Here is a 27109-nt window from a genome sequence, read left to right on the forward strand (position 1 = left end):
GGCAAAGTAGCTAATCACAGTAAACCTTGAGGTTTTGTGCTTGGGTGATACTGAAGAATGAGAGAAGGGGGATTGCGGGTCTTTATATTTAAGGAATTCCATTCAGTCTTCCCCCATGAGTCAGAGTTACAGCAAAGCTCTGTTGTGGCCACACCTGGGTGCAGAAAGGGCAGAGATGGGGCTTGGCCTTTGTTGTGGAAGAATGTGTTGTATCTTTCTCTGCAGATGGAAATTGGCACAAAACCAACATAATTGCTGCATCCTCCACGCCTTGACCTGTTGAGTCCTAGATCAGCACAGCAGTTGCTTGTTTCAGTGTGTTTGTGTTGCCACCCAATACCCATTGTTTTATTTATTTGTTTATTTCATAAAATCTATATACCTCTTGATTGTTAGAAAACAAAAACAAATACCTCAACTGTTTACAAAAAGAATAAAGCAACAAAGGATTGGTAAAAACAATTAAAATGTTCAGAACAATTAAAACCAGCAATAAACTAAAAACACCTCAGCATTCCAAATATCTGGGTAGGCTTACCTTTTTCTTTTTTTAAAAACAAAAGGTTTTAGCAGCATCAAAAGAGTGCAGTGAAGGCTCCTGCCTGATATCAATAGGCAAGGAATTCCACAGTGTAGGTGTGTAGTAAGTGCAGTAAGAAATATCACTTTCTTACTAGTGTGGAATGGGTATTATGATAGCTATGTTACCTTCAGTGTTACTGGGAATCACAGGTGGGGACAGTGCTGTTGAGTTCATGTCCTGCTTGTGAGCTTCACAGAGGTAATCTGGTTAGAGGGACGTGGATGGCGCTGTGGTCTAGACCACTGAGCCTCTTGGGCTTGCCGATCAGAAGGTCGGCGGTTCGAATCCCCGCGACAGGGTGAGCTCCCATTGCTCGGTCCCAGCTCCTGCCAACCTAGCAGTTCAAAAGTACACCAGTGCAAGTAGATGGCATTTTTCCATCTCCATCGTATCAAGCAGTTGGTCCCTTACCTTTCTCGCCCTGATCTGGCCACAGTGATCCATGCAATGGTCACCTCCAGGCTTGATTATTGTAACTCGCTCCATGTGGGGCTGCCCTTGATGCTGACCCAGAAACTCCAGTGGGTGCAGAATGCCGCGGCGAGGCTCCTTACGGGGTCCTTGCCGCAGGATCACATTCATCCAGTGCTTTACCAGCTGCACTGGCTCCTAGTGGAGTACAGGGTCAGGTTTAAGGTGCTGGTTTTGACCTTTAAAGCCCTATGCGGCCTAGGACCCACATACCTATGGGACCGCCTCTCCTGGTATGCCCCGTGGAGGACCTTGAGGTCCACAAATAACAACACTTTGGAGGTCCCAAGCCGCAAGGTGGTTAGATTGGTCTCAACTAGGGCCAGGGCCTTTTCAGTACTGGCCCCGACTTGGTTGAACACTCTGTCACAAGAGACTAGGGCCCTGCAGGACTTGACATCTTTCTGCAGGGCCTGCAAGACAGAGCTGTTCCGCCTGGCCTTTGGTTTGGACTCAGTCTGACCCTTATGTTTCCCTCCCCTTACGTTTTTCATTTATGGGCTACTATTAAAATGAGGCTGCATTTTAAATTGTATTTTAACCCATATTTTAATAAACTGGTTTTTTTGGGGGGGTTGTTTGTTTGTCCCCCCCCCATTATATTTTATTGTAATTTTATTGGTGTTAGCCGCCCTGAGCCTGGCTCTGGCTAGGGAGAGTGGGGTATAAATAAATAAATAAATAAATAAAAATATTATTAGATAAATTGGTGGCGGGAAGGTAAATGCCGTTTCTGTGTGTTCTGGCACTCTTCAGGGTGTCCTATTGCGCCAGAAGCAGTTTAGTCATGCTGACCACATGACTCGGAAAGCTGTCTGTGAACAAACGCCAGCTCCCTTGGCCTGAAAGAGAGATGAGCACTGCAAGCCCATAGTCACCTTTGACTGGACTTAACCGTCCAGGAGTCATTTTTTTAATCTGGTTGGACCCTGAGAGCAAGATAATTGGGTCACTGGCCTGATTCAGCAGGGCTCTTATGTTCTCTGGGCAGCTTAAAAGTACATTTAAAAACAATATATGGTATCAAGGGAGTGGGAAGCAGCATAAAAACAATTCCGTCTAGTATAAGAAGAAAAACCATTAATAGATCTACAACTCACCAATGGAAGTAGTAGGGGATAGAGTAATAGATGGCAAACCCACACAAAACATTTAAAAATAGTGTTTGTCCACCCAATGCACTTCAGCACATCCACAGATAGGTGACATGCAATTTTATGTTGGATCCACCCCCCCTTCTGCATTTTTGTAGATTGGAAAAAAATCCAAATTAAATGGGGCGGAGGAACACATGGTGCCATTTTGTTGAAGATGTCCTGTGGTTGACGGACCTTTCAGATTTATGAGTATTACTGCTGTTATTACCAGCAGGTTCCAGGGTGGGTTGCAACAATTCAAAATTCAGTATTAAAAACCATTAAAATGAATAGCAGTCACAGGAATAAGTTGGATCATGAAAACACAAATCTTAGGTGTTGGGCCAGTACTTTTGTGAAATCTGGGGCAATGCTAATAAATAGCAGACATTTCCTGTGCTTTCTTTGGATCGATGGATATGTTGGTTTTGCTTTGCTTTGCCCATTGGCCATAACAACATCAAAATAGCCACTTACAATACTGCTGAAGACTATTTGCAGAATTAAAAGCATGCAACTTTTCAAGCAGTAACAAGTTTAATATACAATCCAAATGAGACATTTAAACTATTTGCACAATCCTAACCATTTGCACAATCCTAACAAGGCATATGCTAAAGCTGTCAAAGAGATTATTGCACAACGGTGTTAGAAGGCAGATGAAAGTTGAAGATTCAAGATACTGAAATGGACCTGGGTCATTGTAATGGCTTTGAAGCTTGCAGGACACTTGTTGAACCAACCTTTGTAGCTGCTGGAGTCAAGAAGCTTGTTCTAGAACAACTGCATTTGTGTCAAAAAGAAACCATTCTGTTGTGCCCCATTTCTGGATATTTCATGGTGGTGTTAGACGCTCCAGAATGCTATCTCCAAATTAGTTGGCTGTGCAATGGAATGACAGGTGGAATTCAGTTACGATGTACAAAGTGACACACAACCCCAAGGGTATTTTAACTTCTGAGGACACTAACTCTTCTTAGAAGTGGCCACTCTGGAACCAAAGCAATTTCAGATGAAGACTGTAACATCAACTCAGGACAAAGGATTGTTTATCACACTTACAAGCATTACTTGGCTTACTGATGCCATTTTGTCTTTATTATTAACATTTTTGTGAATTGCCACTGTTGATAATAGTGTAATTCTCGCCACCTGTCCTTTTTTGTATCTCACTTCCTTCTGACTTCACTGTTTAAAATCACCCCTACACTAGGATAATGCTTTGTGAATTTGATGCATAGAACTGTAGCTGACAAAGGTGTATGCCATAATACATGTTAGTCTTTAAGGTTCCACGAGACTCTTCTTGATTTTGCTAAAACTGAATGCATTTTGGATTGATTGTCAGCCTTAGCAAGAGGGCTGCCTGCTACCTGCCACTCACACTTAAGGAGGATAGAAGCTCTGTGGAGCAAGACTCGTGAAAAACCTGTTTGATTTCCTTTCATCAAATGGGTGGTTTGACTTCCACACCCTCCTTCTTGACTTTCAGCATCATTCACCCTGTTTGGGGAAAGAGGAGGGTGAAGGAAAGCAGCCTCTTGCCTTCTGCCTGGTGGGAGATTGACGGTTACTGAAAACAGCGGGGAATCCAATTAAGTTCTGAGGCTCTTAAATATAGAGCTGTTGGAAAGAGATTAGGCTTTTGCCTGATGTTATACTTGGCCTGTGAAATTTGCCACCATAGTGGTTCACTGAGAGGTCAAATAATCATAATTGTGCTCATCAGTCTCATTTAGAGAGCTTGAAGATTTATAGCCAAAGCACAAGTGTTAGCAAATCAAAACACAATAATGAACTCCCCCCCCCCCAACACACACTTGAACATGCAGAGCAAACTGCACAAATCAGGAAAGAATATGTACCTCTACATTTTGCAAATCATGTCCACAAAACTCTTGGCTCCTTAAGTCACATGGGGCCCAGTACCCATGTCATTGCCAATGGCCAGATGATGGACAGCTCACCTGCTTTGTCCAGTTCCAGGAAGGCAGCCAAATGAAAAGTGGATTGTCTCTAGTAGGCTTCTATGCATGTCTAATGAACTAGGCTTTACTTGGCATGCCATAAACTGGCACTTGGATTTGTGGAGGGGGGAGTCAAGAGGTTGCTTTGGTTTTTCTTGTTACACGTGAGCTTCAAGCTTTCTCAAACCTTTAATGACATCATGCTTTATTTATGAAAGTGTTTATATCCCGCCCTCTCACAAAACATCAGGGCAGGGTATAGCAACCTAAAAATAAAAACCTTGAAAAGCAGTACAGAAGGATCTGTTGGCACAAAAAGTCTTCGAGATACGCCTGAAAATTAAAAGTGAGGATGACTGCCCAATTGTTGCTGGAAGAGTGTTTGAGAATGGTGGACCAGCAACACTTTTAGTAGTAGCAGTTGGTGCAGCTGTTGCTGTAGTTGTTACTTGATTTATGAACTGTTTCCAATGATCTCAAAAAAAATTTAAAATACAATTAAAACATGTATAAAATAATTACATAGATAGGAACAAAACAGCTGCAGATATATATTTTTAAAAAAACGCAGTTATATGGAAAACCATTTAAAAATGACAGCAATTGCATATTTTATATCAACTTTCTGGATTTTCCTTGTGAACAGAAAAATGAAGCGGGGAGAGAAAATGAACATTAAGAATCAGCTGTTAATGTTTTCCTTAGTTTCTCATTTTTACATTCTTTGGAAAACCACATTTTTGCCCCTCTTTGTGGACTTTTAAAATCCAACATGAAAATCCATACTTACACTTTGTGTGCGCACTTTATCCTAATAAATGCTTTTCTTTTCTTTTCTTTTCTTTTCTTTTCTTTTCTTTTCTTGTGTGCACTTTTTGGTTTGAAGAACAGCATCACAAAATGTGTAGAAGTGCAAATTTCAAAGGCTAACCATGTTTCAGTTTACATATTGGTCCGGGAAGTGCGAAGAAGGTTTCCATTAAAATCTGTAGATCAGTAGTTAAGCACCTGTTTTGCATGCAGAAGGTTCCAAGTTCTAATCCTGGCACCTCTAGGTAGGACTGAGAGAGAACCCTGCCTGAAATCCTGAGGAGCTGCTGCCAGTCAGTGTGGACAATATTGAGCTAAATGGGCTAATGGTCTGAGTTGGTATAAGACAGCTTTCTATGTTCATATGTCTTTCAGGAAAGGACCATAGCTCAGTGCCAGAGCATCTACTTTGCTTGCAGAAGGTCTCAGGTTCAATCTCCTGTATCTTTACGGGAGGAGAGAGATCCTGCCTGAAACCCTGGAGAGTTGCTGCCAGTCTGTGTAGACAATAATGGGCTAGATGTACCAAATGGTCCGAACTCGGCAGGAGGTAGCTTCCTCTGTTCCCAAGTTCCTACAGAAATAAGTTCCCTAAAGTATAGAAATGCAGCAATTTTTTTTAGCAAAATAATACAGCTAATTTCTCAATAGCCCTGTCTATGAAGGTTTTATTAACTTTTTGGTGTGGAGATTCGCGTGAGAGCTATGTGTCCATCCCTTGATGGGCACTTTAGGTTTGTAGGCCTTAGTTAACAGCAGCTGAATAATTGTACAGAACAGGAAGGGGGAATTGATTCTCAAGATGGGTGTTTGTGAACCCTCCTTGAGCGCCAAGCCTTACTCCCCATACAGAATTTGGCAAAAGCAGAAAAAAAAGTGCTACCGTGACTTGGTTTCCAATTCTCCTTGTCAGCCTTGGGTGTCTCTAGCGACAGAGGGCAGAGAATGTAAGGAATGTACTAGGGAGAGGCACCTCTTTGCCGAAGTGCAGGGGGGAGAGAGAGAGAGAGAGAGAGAAGGAGGGGGAGACTTTCTGCTGTGGAAAGAGAAACCTGTTTGATCCCCTGAAGGGCAAAAAAACACACACCCACATTGTCATCTCCCTCCCATAACAAGGCTGGGCCTCTTTTTTTGGCAAGGGCAGCCTTAGCTGTCTGGGACGCATTCTGGCTTGCCCACACCTCCGCCGCTGAGCGCATAAGGACTAGCAGGGAGAGCACTGCTCCAGCCACAGCTGTGAGGGCAGGAGTCCTGTTAAATGCTTGAAGACACCTTTGGAGAAGAGACCCACTGCCGCTGAGGTTACAAGTAAGTACCACCTTTTTGGTTTCAAAGATGAGAGGGTTTCCTCTCTTGCCCTTCTTCCTCTGCTCTTTTCCTCCCTTCCCTTGATTATCCTTTCTTTGAGGTGGGAGGACAGTTTGCCACCACAGATCAACAGCTTGTGGAAAGCGACTTCCCAAACGCGCCACCTGTTGGGCTCGATGACCCTCGTGGTCCCTTCCAAATTTACGATTCTATGAGCTGGCTTGGCTTTGAACAGTTATTTGGGCTGGCATACTATATATTTAAATCACATTATTTTCCTTCAAAGAACCCCGGGAACTGTAGTTTGTTAAGGGTCCGGTGAATTGTAGCCATGAGAAGGGTAAGCCATAGTTGCCAGGATTCTTTGGGGAGAAACAATGTGCTGGCCCACAGCTGAAAAAGGTTGCTGACCCCTGCTCTAACCACTATGCCACACTATGCTCTCTTTAGATCCAGCTTGGCAGCTGCTAGCAAAATCCATTGCTTTGTGTTAACAATTACCACTTCTTCCCCTTCCCCCACCCCAGCAGATTTCCTGAAATGTTAGCTTTATATTTTCCTCCAGTATGCAGATGCAATGATGTGAAATGTTGCTGCGGTTCTTATTTCTTATGCAAATCTCTTCCTTGGTCTCATTGCTATTTCTACTAATCTTTACAACAGCCCTGTAAGGTAGGCAAGTCCTGGAGAGGAGGTGGCATTTGAGCCAAAAAACACTGCAGCACTTTCTCTTAATTACAACACTTGCTGTGTTATATATACAGTACTGTGTACGTCTGTCTGCCATACAGCTGTTAGCATCATCGGTACAAAAGGTTGCTTAATTGGGGAAGTGGGAGAAGGATTTGGCATCATTTTGCTGAGGGGTCCTCTGCCCTCCACCTTGCTGGAAGCACACAACAGGGTCAAAAAAAGGATAGAATTATGGAGTTGGAAGCAGGAGTGTCTGCTTGGCCCCCAACTGTGGGTGCCCAGGGCTGTGAGCACCATGCAGCTTGCATGACCCTGGCACCAGAATTTGTGGGTGCCCAGCCCCTCATGGGCAATTTTGTGGGTGCTAGGGCACTCAGGGCCCCTATGTCTCCAAGGCACCTTGGCAAAAGCTCTGTGAATATCTTTGGGTGGGGGCGCTCCCAAATAGACACTGGACGTTATCATCAGTAACCCCATGAAGAGAATGCCGATTATAAGAGATCTGCAATAATGTAGATGTCAGGTGTTTTCTGTTTTTTAGAGACATCCCTCAATTGGTAATGTCCGACATTCATTTTTCATTATTTCTTTGCAGGCCTCCAGTGCCTTTTAACAGATGCAAAGCAGGCAGAAATTCAACTGGTGAAGTTCACCCAACATTTATCTGTGGCATTTTTTTAACCCTGCTGCAAGGTGCTTAGGGTAGCGTACGTGGTTCTCTCAAACCTATTCTATGTTCACAACATTCCTGTGTGGTTGGAGAAACACAGAGTGTGACTACTCCACGGTAATTCGGTGAGCTTTATGGCGGAGCAGCGATTTGCGTCTGCATCTCCCATTATGCAATACTGCCTTCTCAGTATGTGGGTGAAGTGATGAGGAACTTCCCCTGTGGGATTTCTGCCTGCTGTGCCACCGTTAAATCCTTGCCAGAAAAAAATAAATGGTGACAAGCCTGGTTCTCCAGTTCAGAGTTTTCACTTGTGTATTTAAACATCTTTTAAGTTGCTTTTCAAGGTAAATATCTTCCTATGGCAGCTTACAATGCACAATTCTAATTATACAATTCATAACTGTACAATGTTGTAGAAATCAGGCGAACAGGCACCAGTGGGCTGCAGTTTAAGAAGTGCATCTGCCTTCCTGGTGGTGGTTCTTCCATCAAATTTTTGCTGAGAATCTGTCACAATAAGAAAGAAGGAAATGTCTGAGTAAGGAAGGAGATGATAGAATGGGCAGTGCTGAAGAGTCCCTCCCTCAGCCTCAATTTTCCACCTGATCACAAATCCTGTTATCTTCCCGTCCTCACACCCAGGCCTGTAACTGTCATAATGGCAAACAGCACAGATGCTGTTGTGATAGCATCATAATAACAGGCCTTGTTCACATCCACAATTACCTTGTGTTTGCAGCTGTTTGTGTCCCCAATTTAATTTGCAGCATCCTCATTACCTTCCAACAATACCAATCTCAGCGTTTTCCTTTTGTATCCTACTTGGTTCACAGATTATTTGTTTCAGTGCTTTTGGGTTGGTGGGCAATAAACGACCACTTTCTGCTACTGCCTTTTCCATTCCCATTACTTCCTCAATACTTCCATTTCTTTACCAGCTGTACTCAAGGAATCTCTACCCCCTTTCGATCCCTCGGATATGCATGAAACTGGGAAACTGCATGCACAAGCAATATTACAATTGCATATCTGTGTGCTTTGGACACTTCTCATGCAGGGAAGTAAAATATATATATATATATATATATATATGCACAACTATCGGCACACATGCCCTGTTGATACTTAATTGACATCATGAAATCAACAAATAAGAATGTTGGGAACAAACACAAAAGGGAATGCCCAGTCATATAATCAGGAATGACTGAAGTGGCTCCTCATATACAAATTCAAATGCACACAGGTGTGGACTACTCCAGTCTACTTCACATGGGGAAAAGTGGGCTAATAGCTAAATAATGCTCAAATGTAGACAAACCCATAGTTGCACCAAGGAGTGAGGAAGTGGCTTCTTTTATAGCACCCTCTGCATTCCATCAGAAAACCTATGTTCTCTGTCTGACTGCCTCATTTGGTACTGAATGCCAAATTCAATATAATTAAGAATCCATCAGCTTCCTCTATCATCTATCTATCATCTATCATCTATCTATCTATCATCTATCTATCTATCTATATCTATCTATCTATCTATCTATCTATCATCTATCTATCTATCTATCTAATCTATCTATCATCTATCTATCTATCTATCTATCTATCATCTATCTATCTATCTATCATCTATCTATCTATCTATCTATCTATCTATCTATCTATCTATCTATCTATCATCTCTCTATCTATCTATCTATCTATCTATCATCTATCTATCATCTATCATCTATCTATCTATCTATCTATCTATCTATCTATCTATCTATCTATCTATCTATCATCTATCTATCATCTATCTATCATCTATCTATCTATCTATCTATCTATCTAATCTATCTATCTATATCTATCTATCTATCTATCTATCTATCTATCATCTATCTATCTATCTAGCTATCTATCATCTATCATCTATCTATCTATCTATCTATCTATCTATCTATCTATCATCTATCTATCATCTATCTATCTATCTATCTATCTATCTATCTATCTATCTATCTAATCTATCTATCTATATCTATCTATCTATCTATCATCTATCTATCTATCATCTATCTATCTATCATCTATCTATCTATCTATCTATCTATCTATCTATCTATCTATCTATCTATCTATCTATCATCTATCTATCTATCATCTATCTATCATCTATCTATCTATCTATCTATCTATCTATCTATCTATCTATCTATCATCTATCTATCTATCTATCTATCTATCTATCTATCTATCTATCTATCATCTATCTATCTATCTCACCACCATCATATTAAACATAGCTGTGGTCTGAACCACAGAGCATCAGGCTTGCCGATCAGAAGGTCCGTGGTTTGAATCCCTATGACGGGGTGAGCTCCCGTTGTTCGGTCCCAGCTCCTGCCCACCTAGCAGTTCAAAAGCACATCAAGTGCAAGTAGATAAATAGGTACCACTCTGGCGGGAAGGTAAACGGCATTTCCATGCACTGCTCTGGTTCACCAGAAGCAGCTTAGTCATGCTGGCCACATGACCTGGAAGCTGTCTGTGGACAAACACCGGCTCCCTCGACCAATAAAGCGAGATGAGCACCGCAACCCCAGAGTCGTCCGCGACTGGACCTAACGGTCAGGGGTACCTTTACCTTTAAACACAGAGTAAACATATTAGTAAACATAGAGGTATTAAATACAGAGGTGCCCAAGTAGCCTCTCCTCCACACACCAACCAAGTCCAGACATGCTTAGCTTCAATGAGGGTATTGTGTCATGTGTCCAAACGTAGGGCAATCTTGGAAGTGTGTGAGTGTGTGTACCTTGGCATTTCTGAAATCAGGGTCAGGGAGGAGCAGAATATGATTTCCAGTCATTTGCAAGTAGACTTTCGGTGCCTTGTACCACCCTTCTCTGCTCTTTCTCCTAATTGTAGGTGGAGAATAATCTCATGCACAAGAAACAGAAATATGCAAAGATAGTTAATCTGTACAATATATGCAGGCTAAAGAAGTGGGTTACCTTATCAAAATTAATGAATTGATAAGTGTATGGCAGGAGCTGGAGCAGCTCTGGCAAATAAAACTTTCAGATCTGTGATGCTGCTTTATGCTTCGTCATACCCGATGCTCCATTTTAGTCCAAGGGCTCATCAGCCCCAGCTAGCATAGATAATGGCCAGGGATGGTGGTGCGAACTGGAGTCCAACATCTGGAGATCCACAGGTTCTCAACCTCTTATGTAGATCAATATCAGACATGCTCTGAATGCTGTTGATTCTGTAGAGGCTCAGGCAGAGGGAAGTCTTTCCTAGTTCTCTGCTGAGATGCTTTTCATCCCTGGGGACTGAACCTTCTGCATGCAAAGTTTTGTGATGTATTCCACCACTCAACTATAATTTTTCCCATTTGCTGCAACCCACTCTCTCATAGGCTTATATGAAACAGTCTTATATTATGAAACAGTCTTATAGTAACTCTGGCTCTGGGAACTCTGGTACCTCTTTTGACACTGTCTGTAGGGTGTGTGTGACTTTCTCAGCCATGGGACATCCTTTTCCGGAGATGCCAAGGATGGCGCATGGGGCTCCTCCAGCATGCAAAGTTACACAATGCCACAAAAGAGGATAATACTGATTTGCAACACTCCCCTCCAAAATGTCCTAATGTATACATATGGATACAGATTTAGAAATACAGTAACTTCTTTAATATGAGTAGAACTTAAATGCATCTCATCATAGTGGGAGACATGAATGTGACCATATGAACTTCTGAGAACATAAGGAAAGTCCTGCTGGATCAGGCCAGTGGTCCATCTATTGCAGCAACTTGTTCCTGCAGTGGCCAACCAGAGGCCTGTGGGAAACCTGCAAGCACTCTCTGGTAACTGGTATTCAAAGATATTAGCCTAGAACATAGGAAGTGGTCATATATGGAGCGAGATCATTGGTCCATCTCACTCAGTATTGTCTGTACTCTCTTTGGTTTCAAATGCTGGTCTCTAGCAGTCCTACCTGGAGATGCCAGAGATTAAATTTAGGACCTTCTGTAGGCAAAGCATGTGCTCTCCCCTTGAGCTGTGGCACTTTCCTTGTGGCCTTTGTGTGCCTTCTTCGTCTGCTCTTTGGCTACCAACTATGGATGGGCAACTTCAAGGCCTCTGCAGGTTTTCCTTCTTGCAGCTCTTGGACTGCAGGGCCCTTAGTTAGAGGATGCTTTCAAACCAAGGACTATCATCTGCGCAGCAGGACACTTGGCTGCCTTAATGCAAAGCAGATGCTCGGCCATTGAGTTAATAGGCCCTCGTCTAGTTGTGCATGGGGGGGGGGATTGCTTTTCATTGAGCAGTGACTTCTCTGAAGTGAATCTAATAAGATGCCTTCTGCTCTGTTTATTACAAAACAAAAACAAAAACTGATTGGCAGCAGATCTCCGGGATTTCAGGCATGAGACTTCCCCTGGAGATGCTGGGGACTGGACCTAATCTCCATTGCTCGATGCAAGCTTTTTTCCAGTGACACACACACCCTCCCAACGCTTCTTCTATTTCTGTAATTGGGATGGAAGGCTGAGTCTAGCGTGGGTAGCATTCCTCTTCTAATTGCTGTTCCTGCTAATGCTGAACAGAGTTTATGCCTTATTGATTTGATCAGATATGTGCATAAAATTGTGGGGTATGAATCATTTGTTTTGCTACCAGAGAACTTTGATTTATTAATCAGTTGGCTTATTATTATTCCACTTTCCTTATGGCCTAAACCCATCAACTGTCAGGGCAAGGCTGCATGTACATTGCTGCTTACACCAGCTCCAGCACACTCCCACCACTGGTGATTGAAGCGGAGTACACATGACAATAGCCACATTCATAGGTATCCTGTAGCTTCTTGAGAAATCCCCCTGTTTGAAGTGCTTTCCTTCAAGCCATCTTCCGTCTGGTTTGAGAACAGAAGCCATGGTGCATACGTTTCAGGCAGCTGTTGTGCATAGAAAAACTATTCGGATAATGCACATTAGATGAAGACATCCCTGCTGCCTCTCTGATCTGCACAGCAGTGTAAGAATATGAACCGCAATGCAAGCTGTGTGTGTGTGTGTGTTGACCTTACTGCGTTTCAAGCCACTGGTGTTTGCATAACCCACGCTTGCAGTTCTGTCATATACGAAGACACGACTACCATTGGCTCAGATGGCTTTTAATGAAGAGTTTATTAGACACATTTGTTTTGTTTGGACCTGTACTGTATATTACCTGCTTTTCTGGAATGTAGTCTACAACAACAGCAGGGGTGACTGACCTGAGGAAGTAACCTGCCTGGCAAACATCTCAAATACTCACACACTTGCATGAGGCCCATCTGGGATACCACTTGAGGGAGGCAGACTTACTCCCTAGTCCATCAATGTTACAGACCAGGGGTGAGGAACTTTGTTCAGAGTGAGGGCCGCATTCCTTTCTGGGCAGCCTTCTGGGGGCCACAGGCCATTGTTGGGTGGGACCACAGGCAAACGTGGGGCAAGCAACCCACATAAATTTTACCGTTGTACAGTAGGCTACTTTTGAGAAACGCCCCTCCGTATTCTCCAACCAGACAAGTGAAAGTTAAGATCAGAATTCAAGGAACATTCCAGCCAGGCAAATGCACTCAGGATGTGAAGCAAGGCCAGCGAGGGGTATGGCCTTAGGAGAATTATAAGGGCCAGAAAGGTTGGCCTCAAGGGCCACATGCACACACACTTGTAAACGCCTGCCCCCCTGCAGACCACCTGTGATTATTCCTATGGAGCAAAATTCCCAAACCAGTTCATTGAGATTTTCCCTATTGTTTTCCAAGCTCTCTTTTCTGCTTCCTAAAGCAACTTCATAGGGACGCGGGTGGTGCTGTGGGTTAAACCACAGAGCCTAGGGCTTGCTGATCAGAAGGTCGGCAGTTTGAATCTCCTGTTGTTTGGTCCCAGCTCCTGCCAACCTAGCAGTTTGAAAGCACATCAAAGTGCAAGTAGATAAATAGCTACCACTCCGGTGGGAAGGTAAATGGTGTTTCCGTGCACTGCTCTGGTTTGCCAGAAGCGGCTTAATCATGCTGGCCACATGACCCGGAAGCTGTATGCCAGTGAGATAAGCGCTGCAACCCCAGAGTCATCCGTGACTGGGCCTAATGGTCAAGGGTCCTTTTACCTTTAAAGTAATTTCATAGCTTCCAGCACTGCTAGTCTTCCCACTGGAATCTCCTTGGATGTTTTCCTGGAGTGTATATTTTGAATATTTTGAATTATATTTATATATATAATTGGCAGGTGGAGAATCTGGTGCCCTTCTAATTCCTTTTTCTTATCTCTCCTTTAATTTTTATTTTCTGTGACTTCTAATTTTTGCTTTCTTCTGCTAACTCTATCTGTATTTATGTTGTTTTGATGTTTCCTACTTTGGGTTAATGAAGATACATACAGGAAGGTGATGGATGGAAGATGAAGGGACTGGGTAGAGAGGAACTCCCAGGGTAGGAGGGGGGAAGAGGGGGGAAGCTCCCAGGTGAGAGCTGGGAGGGCTCACCCTCCTTTGTGTGGAATAAAGGTTAAAAATACAACCTTGATAGAGGGCTTTTTATTATTTCCTTCCTTCCCTTCTTCTTTTTCTCTATCTTTTCTCTCTATTTTATTTTTATTTAGATTTGTTTGGCTTTTATTGTGTTCTGTGTTGAAAACTTTCAACTGATTGTAAAAAGGATTCTAGATGGAAAGGGGCACCTCTGTATACTTGTAATATCCCTATTTAAAATGCTGGTGGTATTGACCTTTAAAGATTATTTGAAGGACTCCTTAAGCTATACAAAGTTGCCCAGGTTCTGAGGTCTGCTTCAGACACTCTGTGCAAGCCTACATGTAAGATCAATCAGATTGGTGAGCATAAAAGATAGGGCCTTCTTGGTAGGGGCTCCGTGGTTACAGGACACCACCCCAAGTGGTATGTGTGTGTGACTCCATTAGCAGAATAAACATGTATTCAATAGGTACTAAGATCCCCAAAGGGTCAGTACCTGTCTGATAACCACAGGAAAGGAGTTCCAAAACACTGGGGCCATTGCATGAAAAGCCCTGCTTGGGTTCCCATGGAGCAGGACCTCTGAGGCATGAGGCATTACAAGAGTGTATATACCCTGGTGACCTCAGTGATTGCACTTGTATACCTTTTCCAAACGTAAAGGTAAAGGGACCTCTGACCATTAGGTCCAGTCGTGACCGACTCTGGGGTTGCGGCACTCATCTTGCTTTACTGGCTGAGGGAGCTGGCATACAGCTTCTGGGTCATGTGGCCAGCATGACTAAGCCGCTTCTGGCGAACCACAGCAGCGCACGGAAACACTGCTTACCTTCCCGCTGGAGCGGTACCTATTTATCGACTTGCACTTTGACGTGCTTTCGAACTGCTAGGTTGGCAGGAGCAGGGACCAAGCAACAGGAGCTCACCCTGTCGCGGGGATTCGAACCACCAACCTTCTGATTGGCAAGTCCTAGGTTCTGTGGTTTAACCCACAGCGCCACCCGCGTCCCTTTTCCAAAGGTATTCAGGGCTTTTTAGGCCGAAAGAAGTTAACCTGGTCCAGCAGTAAGGATTTACATTTAAAGGTGAGCCTACTTAATTCTCACTTTCCGAAATGGTACATGAACCAGAACAGAGCTGTCGGTCAAAAGTTGCACTTTGCTGAATTTTGCAACGCAGCTCTCCAACTAAGTAATGTGTACAAAAATGCAAATGCCAGAGTATAGTGTGCATTAAAATAAAATGTGTAAAAAACGTATTGCAAAAATGTGCGTATCAGGAGGAATTTGCCCTAAAATGCTGATGAATTTGTTATGACTTTAAAATGATTATGCGCTGGTGTGGAAATGTGGAGGATTGAATTTAAGACTGGGAAAATGAAAACACTGGGAGGAACTGAAATTGACAGATTAATCCATCCATAGGGTAGCTTATTGGCAGCCAGTGCAGATCCCTCAGCACAGATGTTACATGATAGTGATACAGGCATCTCCATTCTCTGCATTCTGCACCAGCTGCAGCTTGTGGACCAAGCTTAAGGCAACTCCATGTTTGGTGCATTACAGTAATAAAGCATCAAAGTTACCAATGCATGAACTGTACCCTGGAACATCAGGAATGTTTCAGCTGTTTTACTAGCCAAAGCTGGTTAAAGGCACTCCTATGTATTGAATACACCTGAGCCTCCATCAACAAGGCAGGGGATTTCCCTAGACTACAAAGTAAATGCAACACTGTCAGGAGCAGGTAACTGGCCTGTTTTCTGGACATGGGAACTGCTAATCCAGGGGCAAAACTAGGCTTTATTTCACCTGGATCAAAGACCCAAAGGCTGGGAGTCTCAATGGCACCCCTCTGGAGGCTTCACCCAGGGCAAAAAAACCAGCTTGCTCCCCTTCCCCAGAGTTACAGCACTAGCTAATCCAACATGCCTCTATTTTGCCAGGATTCAGACTCTGCTTGTTGCCTCTTATCCAGCCCATGACTGTGTCCAGACGCACATCCAATGCTTGCACAGTCTTTCCTGACTGAAGTGTTATGGGGGGGGGGGGAGTTTCTGTTAATGGTTGTTTTGCTGGTCTCTGTATTGTTTTCAGCTTCTCCTTAAAGCTATTTAAATGATATATGAGCTTGCCTCTTGCGGTTGTTTTTACAGTAGGTGAGCCAACTTGTGTGGGTTTTGCCTTAAAAGGCAGCATAAAAAGAAAAGATTTTCACACCAAACACCGCAACTAGGGATGCGCAAAGCTGCCAATTTCAGTTTATCTCTATTTCATTTTTTAATTTCAGTTCTCCAAATTTCCACATCAATTTTCAAAATTTATTTTAAAAGGTACTAATGAAAGTTCCTCCACATTTTAGCATAAAATTTATCCTAATGTACATGTTTTTCTATGCAATTTTGTCTAATACACACATTTTTGGAAGCAATTTTCCCCAATATAATGCATTTTGGTATGCTATTTTTACTAATATATGCATTTTTAAATGCATACTTTACCCTAGTCTACACATTTTTGTAGACATTACTTGGCTGGAGAGCTACATTGCAATATTCAGAGAAGTGTGAATTTTGAAGGATGGCCATGTTTCAGATTGCATACTGTTGTGAATTAGGCAGGATCACCTTTAAAGGCAAACTATATTTTCTCCATGATCCTTAAATTTACAACAGAGCAAGCTGCCTTCACCCAGGACAGATGGCCTGTCCATCTAGCTTCGTAAGCGGTGGCAGTAGCTCGCCAAAGTCTCAACTTAGAGGTCTTTCGCATCACCTGCTATCAGATCCTTAAAAAAGAAGGATGCCAGGGATTGAACTTGAGACCTTTAGCGTTCAAAGAATGTGCCCTAACTACTGAACTACACACACAAAGAGAGACAGAGAGACACACAGAGAGAAATCACAAACCAGGAAAGCCCCGTTTCCCCCCCAGTTAAGAGCAATTGAAGTTTTTAAAATCCCAGAACAGACTATTTGTCTGGCTAGCCCAACACTACTATTTGGACCAAAAGGGATGTGGGGGGTGCTGTGGTCTAAACCACTGAGCTTTTTGGGCTTGCCGATCAGAAGTTCGGTGGTTCAAATCCCTACGACAGGGTGAGCTCCTGTTGCTCTGTCCCAGCTCCTGCTAAGCTAGCAGTTCGAAAGCACACCAGTGCAAGAAGATAAATAGGTGCCGCTGCGGCGGGAAGGTAAATGGCATTTCTGTGTCCTCTGGTTTCCATCACAGTGTTCTGTTGCGCCAGAAGCAGTTTAGTCATACTGGCCACATGACCCAGAAAGCTGTCTGTGGACAAACACCAGCTCCCTCAGCCTGAAAAGCGAGACGAGCGCCGCAACCTCTTAGTCGCCTTTGACTGGACTTAACCGTCCAGGGTCCTTTACCCTTTACCTTTTACTATTTGGACCTTCGGCATAGGCAGGGGTTGCTAGCATGGCACTCCTGGGTACACCCATGCTCCCACAAAGACCCTCCCTCGCACTGTTACAGGAGCCTCAAACTCTTCTCCCAAATGGGTAATTTTAAACTCTAGAGTAAATGGGCTTCTAGGCAGTAATGTGTATGACTTCCACTTGTTTCAAAATGCATTATAGCCTGCCTGTTTAGAAGGCAGATGTGTGTATTATTTCAAAAAGCTTCAAAATGTGGCAAAGCAGATTTTTCAAGTGTTGTGAGGGGGCTCTTGTACAGTGGGGCCCTAGACTTCTGCTCCAAAGCCCTACCCTGTTGTACCCAGAAAACAGGGTCAGTGATTTACCATTGGAGCACATGGGTGGTGGCTGTTGTTATTATTGCTGTTACATTTCACTTCCATAGTGAAATAGATCTATGCATATGCAGAATCGCAATTAGAACCAAAAAGGCACCTTACATGAAATCAAGCATTATGTAATTTAATTATCACATCAGAGGCTAGGAAGCAGAAATCAAAGCAGAAATCCAAGTGCACCTCCTTAGGAAAATTTCTAGACTGTTGCTGATGCTCCAGTGGTGGGGGAGCTTCCTGAAACTGGCTGTGCAGGCTTATAGCAGCCACAGGGCCTCCATCCTCTTTAGGTAGATGAATCTGTTGAATAATCATTAGGAACTAATTATAGGTAACAACAATAATTACTGACAGCTGAAGTGGGGCGAGGCACTTCAGAAATGCCAATAATAACTGGAATTTCTGCCTGTCAGAAAGCTGTTAGAGGCAACAAATCTCTATCAGGTATTGGTGGGAGCAGTCAAGAGTTGGAGGCAACAGCAGTCCTAAATAATAATAATAATAATAATAATAATAATAATTAATAGCCTGCCCATCTGGCTGAGTTTCCCCAGCCACTCTGGGCGGCTCCCAATCAAGTGTTAAAAACAACAATACAGCATTAAATATTAACAGGGTTGCCTTCAGATGTCTTTTAAAAATAGGATAGCTGCTTATTTCCTTCACATCTGAAGGTAGGGCATTCCACAGGGCGGGGGCCACTACCAAGAAGGCCCTCTGTCTGGTTCCCTGTAACTTGGCTTCTCGTAGTGAGGGAACCGCCAGAAGGCCCTTGGCGCTGGATCTCAGTGTCCGGGCAGAACGATGGGGATGGAGACGCTCTTTCAGGTATACAGGACCGAGTATATATTTAGAGTCCTCCCTTTATCCTGTCTTTCAGAATTGCAGAAACCTAACTCCACCTCTGCATATGGGGCCTTAGGCACTTCCATACCCTCCAACATTTCACCAATGAGAAAAGGGATGTCCTATTTAATAATAATAATAATAATAATAATAATAATAATAATAATAATAATATTTATAACCCTGTCCATCTGGCTGGATTGCCCCAGCCATTCTGGGTGGCTTCCAACATATATAAAAGCATAATAAAGCATTAAGCATTAAAAAGGAAAACTTCCCTATACAGGGCTGCCTTCAGATGTCTTCTAAATGTTGTATAGTCACTTATCTCATTGGTTTGGGGGGGTCAGATAACTCCATACCCTCCAACATTTCTCTGACGAAAGTAGGGACACCCTAAGGAAAAGGGACATTCCTCCCTCTTAACGGAACTCTCCTGTTTGGTGTCCCAGCAGGACATTCTACTTTCCTCCTGTGCTTTGTGTTGTCTTCCTGCATCCCAACCTTCACTCATTCCTCCTTGTGCTGTTTCTTAGTGTATTTACTTCCCGGGGTCGGGTGGTGGTGGTGTTTTTAAATAAAGATTTGTGTTTTTGTTTTGTTTTTTGGTAGCTCTGCAAAACTTTGGCCTCCTTTTCTCTTTGTTCTCTTTTTTAATCTTTAATTTTCATTTGTATATATTACAACAATTATTCAATTGTAATTTTAACATTTCGAACTCCGACTCCCTTCCCCCTCTTTCTGTGGTTCTTTACATTTCTTTTCATCTCCCTGCATATCTCAACATATTCTTTTATATATCTATTCCCGTATCTCGTATATATTTTGAAACTGCAGGTTTTTACATTAATCCTGCCAATGTCTTAATCTATTTACAGTTTGCAAATACTCAGTAAACCATTTCCATTCCTTTCTTTTAAAAGTGTTATCTTGATTTCTTATTCTCCCAGTAAGTTTTGCCATTTCTGCCTAGTCCCATTAACTTCTATATCCATTCTTCTCTCGTTGGGAGCTCTTCTTCCTTCCATTTTTGGACAAATAGCTTTCTTGCAGCTGTGGTTGCATACATAAATAAATTTCTATACTGTTTTGGTAGTTCTGATTTCATAATTCCCAAAAGAAAAGCTTCTGGTTTTAAAAATAAATGTTATCTTAAACATCTTTTTCAGTTCATTATATATCATTTCCCAGTAAGCTTTAACCTTATTACAAGACCATTACAAGATATGAAAAAAGTTACCTTCTTTCTCTTTACATTTCCAGCACATATTTGATTTCTATTTATACATTTTGGCCAATATACTGGGTGTTAGGGACTATCTATACAACATTTTCATATAATTTTCTCTTAAACTATAACATGCTGTAAATTTTAGATCCACATTCCATAAATGTTCCCATGCACCCATATCTATTGCCCAGTGTATAACTGAAGAATCACTTGTTTGTGCTTTGTCTTCCATTTCAATAACATCTTATACCTTTCAGATAACACTTTAATATTACAGTTTAACAGGTCTCTTTCTAGTTGTGATTTTTGTTCCCCAAACCCCTACTTCATATCCTTTTTAAATACTTCATTCAAATGATGATATTGCAACCATGTTGTTAGCACCTCTGATAAATACTTAAGTTCTTTTAATTTAAATTTTCCACCTCTTCTCTTAATAAATTTCTATAAGTTGCCCAATTTTCCATCATATTTTTCTTCTTTACTGCTATGGCTTCCAAAGATGAAAGCCATAGTGGTGCTTTGGTCTCCAACAAGTTTTTATACTTATCCCTTACTCTATACAATTTTTTCCTGATTGTATGGTTTGTAAAACCTTTATGTACTTTTGCCTTTTCATACCACAAGTAAGTATGCCAACCAAAAATATTATCATGGCCTTCCAAATCTAAAATATGTGTATTCTTCAATCCTTCAACCAGCACTGAGAAGATGCTTTATAATATAATCTCATATCCGACAGGGGAAAACCTCCTCTCTCTTTCACATCTATCAGTATTTTATATTTTATTCTCAGTTTTTCCAAAGCCTTAAACATAAAGTCCCAGAAGTCATTGTCAAATGCTTTCTCAGCATCTAAAAACATTAAAGCTGCTTTCTTTTTATTTCTTATTTCTAAATATTATATTACATCAATTATGTTTCTAATATTATCTTTCATTTGTCTTTCTGACAAAATCTGGCCTGATCTTCATGGATTACCTCTTTTAATACAGTTTTCAACCTATTAGCTAATATGTCTCCAAACAGTTTATAATTGTTATTCAACAACAAAATAGGTTGATAGAGATACAGAGTTGGTTATGAACTATCTTGCTTATGAAATAAAGTTATGTATGCACTCTTCCAAGAATCTGGTAACTCTCCTGTATTCAAAGTTATATTCCTAATATCTTTTAAAGGTTGTATTAGGTATTCTTGTAATTTACTTTGTAATATATTGCTGTCCTTCAGGTCCCGGTGTCTTCCCTAATTTTGCTGTAAAATTGCTTGCTGTAATTCCATCATTGTGACAGGTGCATTCAGAAATGTCATTTTATTTTTTCATATCATAGGTAGTTTGTTGTCTTCTAAATATTTACCCATTTCATCTAAATTACTTGGTTTGGCTCAATATAGTTCTGCATAAAAACTCACAAACTGATCTCTTATTTCTTTTCGGATTTTCCACAACTCTACCTGCTACATTTAGTCTATTAATACGGTTTTGTTTTTTCTTCTTCTTTATTTGCCAAGCTAATAGTTTCCCTGGCTTGTTAGCTTGTTCAAATTGTTTCCGTTTTAAATATCTAAAGGTATTTTGATTAAATTAATATAATTAAGTTGTGCTTGATAAGCAAAATGTGTGTAAAATTGCACAGAAATAATTAAAAATATTAAATGATTGCTAAGTACTTGCAGTTATATCATCATCGTCATCATTTGGCATTACCTGTCATTTTCAGAAGCTAACATTTAAATTCTTTGCTTTTCTGAAAACAGGCTTACAAACCTAAATGTTGCCCAGCCATAAAAATAATAGCAGATTTGAATTCCTCACACCCAAAAGCATATTTTTAAGACCTCCCACTGAATAAATTTGCAAAAATCAAGTTTCACCCCTATAATGACACACCCTAACATCCATTACGGTCTGTCCTGGCTCCCTAAAGTGGAAAGGCACACCCTGAGATTAAAATCTATAATTAGAGAGGCTGACATCTCTATCACTTGGGTTTGTAGTTTTTTTTTTAATACGCCCATATAAATTGATTAGGCAGTCACTATATATCTAGATGCCTACATTTTACTGACAGCAGACTACCCTGCTGCACTCACTGAGAGATCTGATGTGGTCTAGTGGTTAGTGTGTCAGACTAAGTCCTGGGAGGTAGGTAAGGTAAAGGGACCCCTGACCATTAGGTCCAGTCGTGACTGACTCTGGCATTGCAGTGCTCATCTCGCTTTATTGACCGAGGGAGCCAGCGTACAGCTTCCGGGTCATGTGGCCAGCATGACTAAGCTGCTTCTGGCGAACCAGAGCAGTGCACGGAAATGCCATTTACCTTCCCGCCGGAGCGGTACCTATTTATCTACTTGCACTTTGACGTGCTTTCGAACTGCTAGGTGGGCAGGAGCAGGGACCGAGCAACGGGAGCTCACCCCATCGCGGGGATTCGAACCGCCGACCTTCTAATCGGCAAATCCTAGGCTCTGTGGTTTACCCCACAGCGCCACCTGTGTCCCTTAAATCCTGGGAGACCAGGGTTCAAATCCCCACTCAGCCCTGAAGCTCATTGGGTGACCTTGAGCCAGTCAATTACTCTCAACTGAACCTACCTTGCAAAGGATAGAATGAGGGAAGAGGAAGTAGGTATGCCACCTTGAGCTCCTTAGAAGAAAGGTGGAATAGGAATGTCATAAATAAATAAAGCAATAAAATAAATTTATGAGTATGTGACCCTACAAGCATCTCTGTCTGGCCCCAGGCTGCAGCCCCTCAACCGCTCTGCTTTGTAGCCCAAATATATTTGCTTGGATAATGCCACTGAGTTCAGATACTGCCAGGAGGATCGGGATATGTGCATGTAAGTAAGTAAAAACTAGCCTACTCTGCTGAGCACTCACTATTGCCTCCACTGGCACATGGCACTTGGAAGATTGCTCAGAAGTGAATGTGGCTCTCAGACTGAAAAAGATTTCCCAGCTGATATATAAAAAGGTAAAGGTACCCCTGCCCATACGGGCCAGTCTTGACAGACTCTAGGGTTGTGCACCCATCTCACTCTATAGGCCGGGGGCCAGCGCTGTCCGGAGACACTTCCGGGTCACGTGGCCAGCGTGACAAGCTGCATCTGGCGAGCCAGCGCAGCACACGGAACGCCGTTTACCTTCCCGCTAGTAAGCGGTCCCTATTTATCTACTTGCACCCGGGGGTGCTTTCGAACTGCTATATAAGATATATAAGATGATATATAAGATTGTTCCATGGGCTAGCGGAATAGGTTTATGTAGTGCTTTATTTTCTAATAAAAAAAATAAAAAAAATGTTTAGGGGTACTCTCATTTTCCTACTCATATTGAAATACTGCCCCTCAATGAGGCCAAACTTAGAGCCACAAAATGTTTAGGGGTATGCATACCCCTGCGTCCCCCTAGATAAAAAGCACTGGGTTTATGGTCTTTGTCAAAGAGGAAGCTATGCCACCCTCTTGGTCTTACTACACCTGATCCAACCACCCTTATTTCATACTCTCCAAGTGTCTTGATTTTCCAAGGACAGTCCTGGAATTACAGAAGCCATCCCAGTTTCTGATTTGATCCTGGAATGTTGCGGATTTCCTTTTTCCTCCTCTCCTCGTCTTGATTAAAAGTGGTGGAAAGATCAGACCCCCCCCCCCCGCTCCTGTTCTTTTTGGAAATAGGAGTTGTTGTTCGCTCTCTCTCTCTCGCTCTCTGTCTCTCTCTCTCTGTTTGTGTGTGTTTGTGTATAGGTGGAAAAACAGAGTCCTGTTTATACTGAAAATACCTGCATCAAATGAAGAAAACAATGAAGCTGGCATGCAAAGCCCTTCCTATAATTTTGAAGGAAAATGTAGCCATTCCATGTTCAATTCTTTAATTGCAACGCTCCAACAGACAGTCATTTTTAAGGAAACGTGCATGCATTCGGTAGGCATGCTAGTGGTACCAACAAGCCACAACTTAGGCATGATGCTTGGTGGAGGCGAAATTCTTCAGAAGCCAGTTTCTAAAGATGCTGATTCATATTGTTATATTGCCATTTATTGTAAATGGAGCCTTATACTGTCTATTCAGAAGTTAAGTCTCACTGTATTCAGTGGAGCTTATTCCCAGGTAACTGGGCAAAGACTGTGCAGTGTTAATGTCGCGATCCTAAGCATTTTTACTCAGAACTAAGTCCCACTGAGTTTAATAGGATTTACTCTTTGATATGGACGTGGGTGGTGCTGTGGGTTAAACCACAGAGCCTAGGACTTGCCGATCAGAAGGTCGGCGGTTCGAATCCCCGCGACAGGGTGAGCTCCTGTTGCTCAGTCCCTGCTCCTTGCCAACCTAGCAGTTTGAAAGCACGTCAAAGTGCAAGTAGATAAATAGGTACCACTTTGGCGGGAAGGTAAACAGCATTTCCATGCGCTGCTCTGGTTTGCCAGAAGCGGCTTAGTCATGCTGGCCACATGACCCGGAAGCTGTACCCCAGCTCCCTCGGCCAATAAAGCGAGATGAGCGCCGTAACCCCAGAGTCGGCCACAACTGGACCTAATGGTCAGGGGTCCCTTTACCCCTTTACCTTTTTACTCTCTGGTATATTCCTGATCATTCTTCTTCTTCTTCTTCTTCTTCTTCTTCTTCTTCTTCTTCTTCTTCTTCTTCTTCTTCTTCACCTTTTTCCCTGAGAGAGACTCAAGGCAGCATATAGCTAAAATTTTATTTCATTCCATTTATCTGTAGAAGGTGTTCTATACAATCCCTTCCCTCTCAATTTTTTTCTTTACAACAATCCCGTGAGACAGGTGAAGCAGAGAGGTTGTAATTGGCTCAAGGTGACAGATGTATATGGGTATATGACATCTACATGTGCGGTGAGATCGAATGTGGGAGAAGCTTCCTGATGTAGAATAGATGGTTCCTATTTTCACCTGAGAGATGCTGGAGGCTCAGTCCACAACATCTCTAGGTAGCACTGGGAAAGACCCCTGCCTGAGTCCCTGGAGAGTCAGTGTAGAGGCTATACTGAACTGCCAGTCAGTGTAGAGGCTGTACTGAACTGGCTGAGCTAATGGGTTAATTCAGCATAAGGCAGCTTCCTAAGTATTTTCTGACTCCACGTGAGATGAGCGCCGCACCCCATAGTCGCCTTTGACTGGCCTTAACCATCCAGGGGTCCTTTACTTTTTTACCTTTGGTAAACTACTCAGGGTTGTATCCAGCTTAGCCCACTGAAATTAATGCACCTCAGCTAGTCATTCCTATTGATTTCAATGGGGCTACTTTGAGTATGAGCAACATTGAAAACAACCTTCTGTCTTTATTTTTGGGTTTCAGGGATGCCTTGTTAAAATTTTATTTGTGTGAGTTGCTAGCATTGTTGCCTTGGTTCAGCTTCTTCCTCAGCATATCCAGAAGTTACATTTTTATTTGTTGTGTTCATAAGTATCTATAAACTGCCTAATAATAATAACAGAATTCCAAAGTGGTGCACGTAAAAACAATATACAATAAATATCAATGATATATAAATAAAGCCAGCAAGGTTATATGTCAACTTATGTCTGAAGGTGGATTGGCTACTTGGGATTGATGAGTTTTTGGAGGAGAGAACATTGGGGATTTATGACATTTCTATGATGCTCGAGTTCACTTACAAATATTCAAGTTCAGCAAAGGTTGAAGAAGACAGCTTGACACTCTTACGAAGAACAGATCCACTCACTGTTCACTGTGTCAGAACTCCAGACATAACCTCCTACCCTTAGAAACTTTCAGCTTCGCAGAGCTCAAAGCGGGGTGCTGCAAAATGAGAAGGCCAGAGCTGACACTGGACTTCATAAATGGAATGCTGATGGGGATCACGGGGGGAAGCTGAAAATTAGGTGGAGCATCTGGAATCCTCAATGGGGAACAATCCATGCTGCAACAATTTGTTGTAGGTCACACTTATAAGAATAATGTTGCACGCAACCCCGAATTCTGATTCCAGGGGTTCCAGGCCCAGTGTTCGGTTTACTTAGAATGAGGGACTGCGGAGGCTATGGTGTGCTAGGATATATGATTTATTTACACATATATACAACCTGAACCAACAACGGAGGGACTCACAGCATTAACCCATTGGAAATTCTTGCTTCTTCCATAGCCACCCATTATTTTGTTTAAAAAAATGTTTTTATTAAAGGTTTTTCTTGGTTACAAAAGTACACACATCATCTCTGTTTTCAGATCATAAAGCCCTTTCTACAGGTCAGCTATATTTGATGTGAGACATTAATATACAGTATACAGTATAAAATTGGGGGAGAAGAGACGAGGGGAGAGAGGGGGTAGTAAACATTCTTTCTTTTACAATACAGTGGTACCTTGGTTTATGAACATAATCTGTTCCGGAAGTCCGTACTTAAACCAAAGCGTTCTTAAACCAAGGCATGCTTTCCCATAGCAACCGAGGACTCAGTTTACAAATGGAACACACCCAACATATTCTGCTTCCAAGGCAAAGTTCACAAACCAAAACACCTACTTCCGGGTTTGTAGTGTTATCAATCCAAGTTGTTTATCAAGTACTGGTAAGCTGTTCTTAAACCAAGGTACCACTGTAGTGTATGTACAAGGTTTTTGTATCAGCCTCATGTGGGTAGGTTCACTTTCTATTCAATTATTAGTTTTGATTGGCATTGAGAGAGGTTGGGGGGTCCAGGGCATGGCTGGTTGTCTTCAGTTGACAGCAGCAAGTTGCAGAAATCAACCATGGCGCTCACTCTGTGGCTTGTGCCTGCCCAGTTCACACACACTAACTCCAGCTATTGTCTTTTTCACTGCCAGCCCACTCATTTACCCTATGGCACAGAGCAGCTGTCTTTGTTATGCTAACGCTACTTAGGTGGTAATGACAGTCCTTGCCTGGCTAATTCAATCCATTAGATTTTAACTCCATGCAGACTAAGCCCCCATACTCACAACAATACTAACTGCAGGTCATCAGGGGTGTCTCTTGCTCCAGGTGACTCACCAGCATTGGGAACTGGGTGTACACATTGCTAAAAAGCAGGAAGCACATAGCCAAAAAAGAGAGTGGCGTAAGAATTGCATATGTTAATTTATTACTATA

The 27109-nt window shown here is 42.3% G+C and overlaps 1 protein-coding gene across 6 annotated transcripts in view; it reads left to right on the forward strand.

Moving 5' to 3' along the window:
* The first annotated feature begins 5953 nt into the window (after window positions 1-5953).
* The window catches only part of ZNF185 (zinc finger protein 185 with LIM domain), a 72789-nt gene continuing 51633 nt past the window's right edge, over window positions 5954-27109 (forward strand). For 3 of the 6 annotated variants that reach the window (XM_028715075.2, XM_077922602.1, XM_077922601.1), the window contains exon 1: window positions 5954-6275. The gene's annotated coding sequence lies outside the window, so the exon portion shown is untranslated. The remainder of the gene's footprint in view (window positions 6276-27109) is intronic. The other 3 variants (XM_077922603.1, XM_077922604.1, XM_077922605.1) reach the window with 1 other exon arrangement.

The sequence above is a fragment of the Podarcis muralis genome, chromosome Z (assembly GCF_964188315.1).
Source record: "Podarcis muralis chromosome Z, rPodMur119.hap1.1, whole genome shotgun sequence".
Classification (NCBI taxonomy): domain Eukaryota; kingdom Metazoa; phylum Chordata; class Lepidosauria; order Squamata; family Lacertidae; genus Podarcis; species Podarcis muralis.